Genomic DNA, 7776 nt, shown 5'->3' with positions numbered 1-7776 from the left:
TTTAATGTCAAGGAAAGTATATGACATCGCTCTTTGAAAAGTTTCCCCAACATTCTTAAGGCCAAAAGGGAGATTTTTATATGCAAAAGTTCCCCATGGAGAGATAAAGGCGGTCTTATCTTGATCACCAGTGCAATGTTTATTTGGTTATAACTAGAAAAACCATCCATAAAGGAGAAAATATCACTGCCAACACATTCATCGATGATCTCGTCTATAAACAGAGTGGGGTAATTATCCTTTGGACAGGCGCGATTAAGGTCACGGTAATCAACACAGAACCGAATGGTGCCTTTATTCTTAGTTACTGGTATGATATTTGACAGCCAATCTATCAGAGGGATAGGATAAATAAATCTAGCTTTAAGAAGTTTTTCAACTTCCCCTTTAATGGTGGCCGCTTTTCTAGGGTGCACTGGACGAAGTTGTTGTCGAACGGGCTTCATGTTAGGATAAGTCAGAATCTCATGCACGACTATACTTGGGTCAATGCCAATCATCTCTTCATATGACCATGCAAAAACGTCATGAAAATCTTGAAAAAGATGAGTATAGAACTTGATCTCATCAGGAGAATAAGTCAACCCAATATGAACGTTTTCAACGATCTCTGGCTGATCCTGCCAGTAGTCATATGCTTGTCTCAAAGATTAAGCCATGCATGTCTAAGTATGAACTAATTCAGATTGTGAAACTGTGGATGACTCATTAAATCATTTATAGTTTTTTTTATGGTACCATACTACTCGGATAACCGTAGTAATTCAAGAGCTAATACGTGCACCAAGTCTCGACTCTTTGGAAAGGATGCATTTTTTAGACAAAAGGTCAGCGCGGGCTTGCCCATTTCTTTAGTGAATCATGATAACTTGACGGATCGCACAGCCCTTGTGCTGGCGATTCTTCACTCAAAATTCTTCCCTATCAACTTTTGATGGTAAGATAAAGGCCTACCATGGTGGTGAAGGGTGATAGAGAATTAGGGTTCGATTACGGAGAGGGAGCCTAAGAAATAGCTACCACATCCAAGGAAGGTAGCAGGCAAGAAAATTACCCAACCCTGACATGGGGAGGTGGTGACAATAAATAACAATATTGGGCTCATCGAGACTAGTAATTGGAATGAGTACAATCTAAATTCCTTAATGAGGATCCCTTGGAGGGCAAGTCTAGTGCCAGCAGCCACAGTAATTCCAGCTCCAATAGTGTATATTTAATTTGTTGCAGTTAAAAAGCTCATAGTTGGATCTTGAGTCGAAAATGTCGGTCCACCTACTCGGTGTGCACCTGCCCTTCCATCCCTCTTGTCGATGGCATGCTCCTGACCTTAATTGGCTAGGTTGCGGCTCTGGCGCTCTTACTTTGAAAAAATTAGAGTGATCAATTCCTTCCCCAATGGAGTCGCCAATTTGTGGTGTAGGTAAATATCCTCTGCAAAGAGAGTTGATCCCTCTAGCCCAAGACTGGGTCTAGCCGCAAACAGAACAACCTAATGAAAACTTCCTTAGACTAGAATCGAATAAGAGGGCCTACCTCTTAGAACACTAATTCACTTGATTGTGATCTTGTTCCTTTTCTCCAACTTCCCTTCGTTATTTCTACTCAAATACTTGAAACACACAAGAGATAACAACAAACATGATAGCATACAATCACATTCAATCTACTTAAAAATTCAAGGAACCTTAAGCCATCAAATTTAATGTGACACTCAATGTAGGAAATAAACCATTAGTTGTATTAATATAACTTCAGAAGGAAATACAACCAAAGCCTTGACATTGTAGGTCTCCTCCGACGTATCTGGGTTCCCACACCTCTGCTAGCATCTCATGGTTAGCCCCAAAAATAGAAGTTTAATGCTTCTTCCCATTAGTTCCAAACCAAACCAAACACATTATTCTCCCTTCACAAACATAAACTAGAAAGATAAAGCTATAGATATCTTTATGGTTATTCAAGCTCCAAAAAAAAACTAGTTAAGCTTGAAAAAGGAGAACTTTATATAGCTTTGATGGAGGGGAGATGGTTCCTCTTATGATCGAAGAGGGCTTATCTCTTTGGTTTGTTCCATCTTAAAAGGGGAAAGGAGCCCAAACAAACTCTCTCAGCTCTATCCAGGCCAACCATTTACCAGACTTTCGTTCACGAAGCTTCTAGACTTGGAAGCTTCAACTCCATTTTTTAAAACTTTCCAAAAGAGGATCAATGCGAGTGATGAATGGCTCACTTGTGCCATTCGACGCTAGGCCTGCTTTCAAACTCTGCAAATCAGCATGGGGAAGGAATTGAGCACCAGTGTTGGTCTTGAAAACTGGGATTAAACAAAGATTCTTGGAAAATGATCCAATATGGGAATGTTCTGCTCATGAAGAGGGATGTAAAGGCGAGCTCTTCATGTTGGGAAAGCATTTAGGGTTCACTCTATAGGTCCTCCAGGGTCGAGGAACAACAAGTGCAAGGACAGTGACAAAATGTTGTGCAACAAAGTGGTACTATATTTTTCTTCAAAGATCGAGATCATCAACCGTGAGCTATTGTGTCATTGAAAACCCATTCTACAATTTTGTAATGTAAATGATGCTATTAAGACCATATATGTATGTAAGAACCTAGGTAAGCCTATTATTTTGGTGTTGAATTTCATCCTAGGAGGTTTTTCATCTTACTAATTCAATTGTGTGATGATCGGCAATGTTTTTCCCTCCAACCTCTCCCCAAATCTAGGGTGGAATTTGTCATCAAAGTCTTAGGTGAGTCCTAGTGTTTTAGTCGAGTCTTATGTAAAAGTGATTTGGGAATAATTTAAGATACTTAGCTAAATTATTTTATTATAAATCACTTGGTCTACTAGATAATATTGAGTCACAAAATTGGGTATGCATTTTGAGGGTCTATAAACGAATGAGCATTCCCCCTTTGAGGGTTGAATTACGTAAGATATTATTTAAAAATATTTTAGTGCATGGCCCCTCAAGTGTCAATTAATTAATTTTTTTGGCTAAAATAAAATTAATCGTAAGCCATAAAATTGATTAATTAGAGTAAAACATTAAATTTATAGAGAAATTAAATACTCCAAGTGGAAAAATTCGTGGGTCTAAAAGAAGTCAATTTTTTGAGGTCCTCAACCAAGGGAATATTGGAAATTTCAAGACATATTGGACTCTTGCGCCTTGGTGGTTAAGTCAAAGTCACTTTTTTTAGGAAATTAACTCAAAATAATTATTTTTGAGATAATAAAAATAGGTTTAATGAGAAATTTGAAAATCCCTCAAAAATAAGTATTTTCAACGACAGAGATTAAAAGGTGATCAAGGATTTATCAACATCTGAGATTATTTTGACGGGGATCAAGCCAACTAGCCATCATTTTCCACTTGGAGGATTTGTCTATAAATTAGAGGTCATTTGTGTCTCAATCCATTTGATCTAATGTTTAGCTAATGTAACTCTGAAAAGATGATGTAAACTATTGTCCCATTGGGAACATTCGAATAATAATAATAAAGACTTTGGGGTGCATTTCATAATGTTTTTAATGTATTCATTTGTCGTATGTGTTGGGTACATGCATGCCTATATTGTGCTTAATAATTGTTGTTAATCATTATTTCATTGTAGGTGATAGGAAAATATATTGGTGAGTTGTGGTCTTATCTTAGGTGATCCAAATCACTTTGTGTTCTAAGAATTTATTTTTTTGAAAATATATAGTGTTTACAAGTTCCTAGCCCTTTGATTCCAAGTTCACAAACTTTGAACGAAGGCTGGCCATGTTTGGATTCTAAATATTTTTATGATTTTCTAACTTCACTAAGGTTGTGGATTTTGCATCTATCTTTTGAAAATACATTTAGCCATTATCAAGGATTTACAAAAAATTTAACTTCTCAAAATTTTCTCAAGCATTGTACACATGTAAATTTTGTAAATATATTTGTAAATAATTTTTAAAATAATTTATTTTCTAACCTTTGTTTTACAGTTGGGATTTTGGGTTTTTGAAATTATTTTGAGTTTTGTATATATTGGCGTTTTTTGGATTTTGTAAATTCATTTGTTCAAGTGATATAAAAGGAAAATATATCGATTAGAGCTAGATATAGGCCTTTGAGGTTAATATCTAGTCTCCAATTTTTTTGCAGGGCCAACCCCTAAAGAAATTTTGCAGGAATTGAAGATCTGAAGCAAAATAAATTTTTCAAGCGAGGGTTTGTGAAATTTTTAGGCTCTTGAGGCCCAACATCCCTATCGAGGCTCAACATCAAGCTTTGGACCCCTTGCGCTAGCCTTCTAGGGTTATGTGTCATCTTTCTTGGCCTCTTAGAGGCTGGTCTTAGGCCCTAGAGGACCTTGGCCTCCTCTTTAGCCCTTGTGTTAGGGTTTTAGGCCATTTTTGGCCTAACCGCAAGCCTAAGAGGTCTTTTCCCCCTTCCTAGACCCTAGATGTTAACCCTAAGGGCTTGTAGTGGGCCTTTCTAGGCCCTTACTATCCTCAACCCTCCTCCCTCCTCTTTTGTGACCCTCCTCTCTCCCTCTTGGCATTTCTTTAACCCTTTTCATCCCTTCTCTATCCTTTCTCCCTAGTCTCTACGACTTTTAGGCCTCCTTCACCCCAACACTAGCCTTGTTGGACCTAGCATTAGCCTTTCTAGGCACTAGTTTTCCCTCTGTCCATCTCTAAAATTTTTTGGGATTGAATATTGGTGGGTTTTGCAAGTGAAATTAGCTCAAAATTTGTGATTTCATGTGGCATAATAATTGGAGAAATTTTGGCAAATTGGTAAAGCAATATTTAAGGCCTTGGGCCTAAGGTTTGATCTCTAAGCCCTCATTCCTCCTCACTATTTTCTACAACTCTCTAAATCACCCATAACTATCATAAAATTCATACTTCAGTTCCCTAAAAATCACATCCAATTAGTCCAAATACACTAGGAAATTTATGGTAAAAATTTACTAAGTGTTTTGGTAAGTTGGACATTGATTATTGAGCCCAGATCTACTTGTTTATTGTCTTAAATATCTCTGCATAATCAATATATAATATCTGATATAATTTTGAAGAAAAACATTTAAGAAGCATAAAATTGACTAGTGTGACATCTAGCATAATGGAAAAATATATAAGCACCTTGGACATCAATCTTTTTGCCAAAAAACTTAAGTTTGTCATGACTGGTATCTCTACATAAAAGTGTGATAAGATCTTATATACTCTTAATACTAGATCTTAAGAGGGCTAAAAAACTCATAATTTCACACTGGAAAACTTGTTTTAGCATTTGGTAACTTTTGGGCACATTTTGGCACAAGTTATTGCACTAATATCTCACTATTTGCGTATTTTTCTTACTGTTGTACTAAGTGATTTTAGATTTGTTATAAGACAGAGAAATTCATGACAAGAAGATTGGCTAAGTTATGTTTTCACTTGCCAAGTCACTTAATGTTCAATTAAGCATATTGGGTTCTTGCATGCTTGTCATTTACTTGTTGTTGTGTTAAAATTTCATAATTTCTCATTTAAACATGATTGGGATATAATTAATATAATATATTTCTTTGCTCATGCTCTATAGATCATAATTGTTCTTGTTTCATGGTTTTATATAAAATTGGTTTAAGTGCACTAAAACATTTTTTGTTGTAATTTAATCCCTAAGTTCACATCTAATAAACACTCACTAAATCACTCTAATATTAAAAATATCTTGGTGTTGAACATTTTAACTCTCTTTAGGCATATTGATATCTTGTCACCTAATTCGTATTATTCCTTGATATCTAATTGTGTTGGAAAGTGATAAATTGGCATTTCAATATCTCACTGTAATTGTGTTCTATAAACATTCAAGAATCTACTTGGTTGTTTTGACCTTTGAATCTAATCAATTATCTCTTAAATAAGTGGAATTACCTAAAAAACATATTTTTTGGCATTATCTTTGGCATAAGATTGTTGATAATCATCGTCAAAATATCTTGAGCAATTTTGATTAGTAATCATTGGTTAATTATTAAGTAATCGCTTCAAATTCCTTTAATTGCTATCATTGGTTAATCATCTTGTGGATTGGTATATTATTCACATTGGCACTAAGAAAATTGGCACATTCTTGGTTTAAGATTGTTTTATAATTTATCATTAAGTACTCATGTCATAAGAAGTAATCCTAACTTAAGTACTTAAACAATTAAACAATCTTAATTCAAGACTCACTCTTATCCTTTGCATAAGCATTATAGGCTTAGTTGCATTAATAATTTACCTTCAAGCATAAACTTGGTTGATATAATTCTAAGGCCACCCTTCTCACCTAGCTTGAGGGGCTTAACAGCGCTTTGGTGGTTAATATGGCGACCTTGCAGTCATTAGAGACACAGTCTCTACAGCTTCAAAGGAATCAGGTGATATGAGTGTAACAGAAGATGTCCTTAATCAAGCCTTTGCTTTATTCCTATTAGCTCCTTCCCACAACCTACCTTGGAGCCTAGATTCAAAAAAAATTAAGAGAAGGTCATACTTAGATTAGGCATTTAACTAAAAGTAACCAATATCCTTACATCACGCCTAGGTCTTAGGATTTTCTTCGCATATAGGTTAGCAAATCATCTAAGAAGCAGTTTTCCATCTGGTTACTTGGTCTTAATTTAATAATAAGCAAGAGTTTTGACTCCATAAGGCACTAGTCTCATATTTGAATTTAATATAATCCTTAAGGTCTTGGTAAAAATAGCTAAGTAGCTAGGTGACACAATTGTGTCTTCTAGACTTGTTGGTTACCAACTTTTCCTTTTCCTTCCCATTTCCATAGGGACTACCCCCCACAGCCTTCTGTTGGGAGACAACTAAAATAGAGATGTTGGGGATGAGGGTGACAACCCCTGACCTGAGTCGTTGTCGTAGTGTCTATATGATCTGAGCGACAATAAAACCTAACATTTAATTATTAGTGCTAACAATGACCTTTATGTAGAAAGAAAGTTTTCTGATTTCACAATTTTCTTGAAGGATCATTGAGCTACCATTCCTATTTGATTTCCTTTACTATTGTGTATGATCCTACACATTGCCGTAGTTTGAATTTTTGAACTGGTCAAAGGTCTTTGTAGAGACCTATTGTTAAGATTCAGACTATTATCTTACTCAATAAAATTATCCTATTTTCCTTACAATCTATATCTTTGTATACCTCTTATATTTGTTTATTATTCATGGTTATTCAGAGCTTATTCTCTATAATAGTTCAAGGTTTTTGGCCTAACATCTTGACTAGCTCGTTGCTAATTCAAGTATGATTTTAGCCCTTTATTTTAAGTCTTTGTTGATCTTTTTTTTCTCACTATGAATATCATGTTCCACATATATGTATCATTTTTTTCCTTTCTTTTTTTAATATTTTTGCAACATCAATACATCCAAAAACAAAAAATACCAAAATATTCTCACTTTACACTATACATTCTCAGAAAATTGTCTCATTATCTTGTTGGGATAACAAGATTTGAGGAGTTGACTAGTTTGGTTTTTGTTACTTAAGCCTAACTATCAACATAAGATAATATTTGCACTAGAACCACGTACACAAAGAGACTTTTCCAAACCTGAGAACATTGTCATATTTGACAAACCATACAAATTTGCAAAAAGAAAGAGCTTTGGAAATCCCAAAACTCACTTTCCAATAAAACCCTTCATTTTGTTAGAAAATTATATATTACAGAGCAATGGAACCCATAAAAATATTTCAGAATTATAAACATAGAAAA

General features: G+C 35.0%; 1 pseudogene; it reads left to right on the top strand.

The window, feature by feature from the left end:
• Positions 1 to 610: 610 nt before the first annotated feature.
• Positions 611 to 1434, top strand: LOC149173657 (18S ribosomal RNA; annotated as a pseudogene; the record flags this gene model as incomplete).
• Between the last annotated feature and the right edge of the window lie 6342 nt (positions 1435 to 7776).

This window comes from Pinus tabuliformis, chromosome 4_2 (genome assembly GCF_031772625.1).
Source record: "Pinus tabuliformis cultivar Carrire ecotype Pingquan chromosome 4_2, CPIR1, whole genome shotgun sequence".
NCBI classification, from domain to species: domain Eukaryota; kingdom Viridiplantae; phylum Streptophyta; class Pinopsida; order Pinales; family Pinaceae; genus Pinus; species Pinus tabuliformis.
Note: the sequence above shows the minus strand (reverse complement) of the source record. Positions and strands in the feature narration are given on the sequence as shown.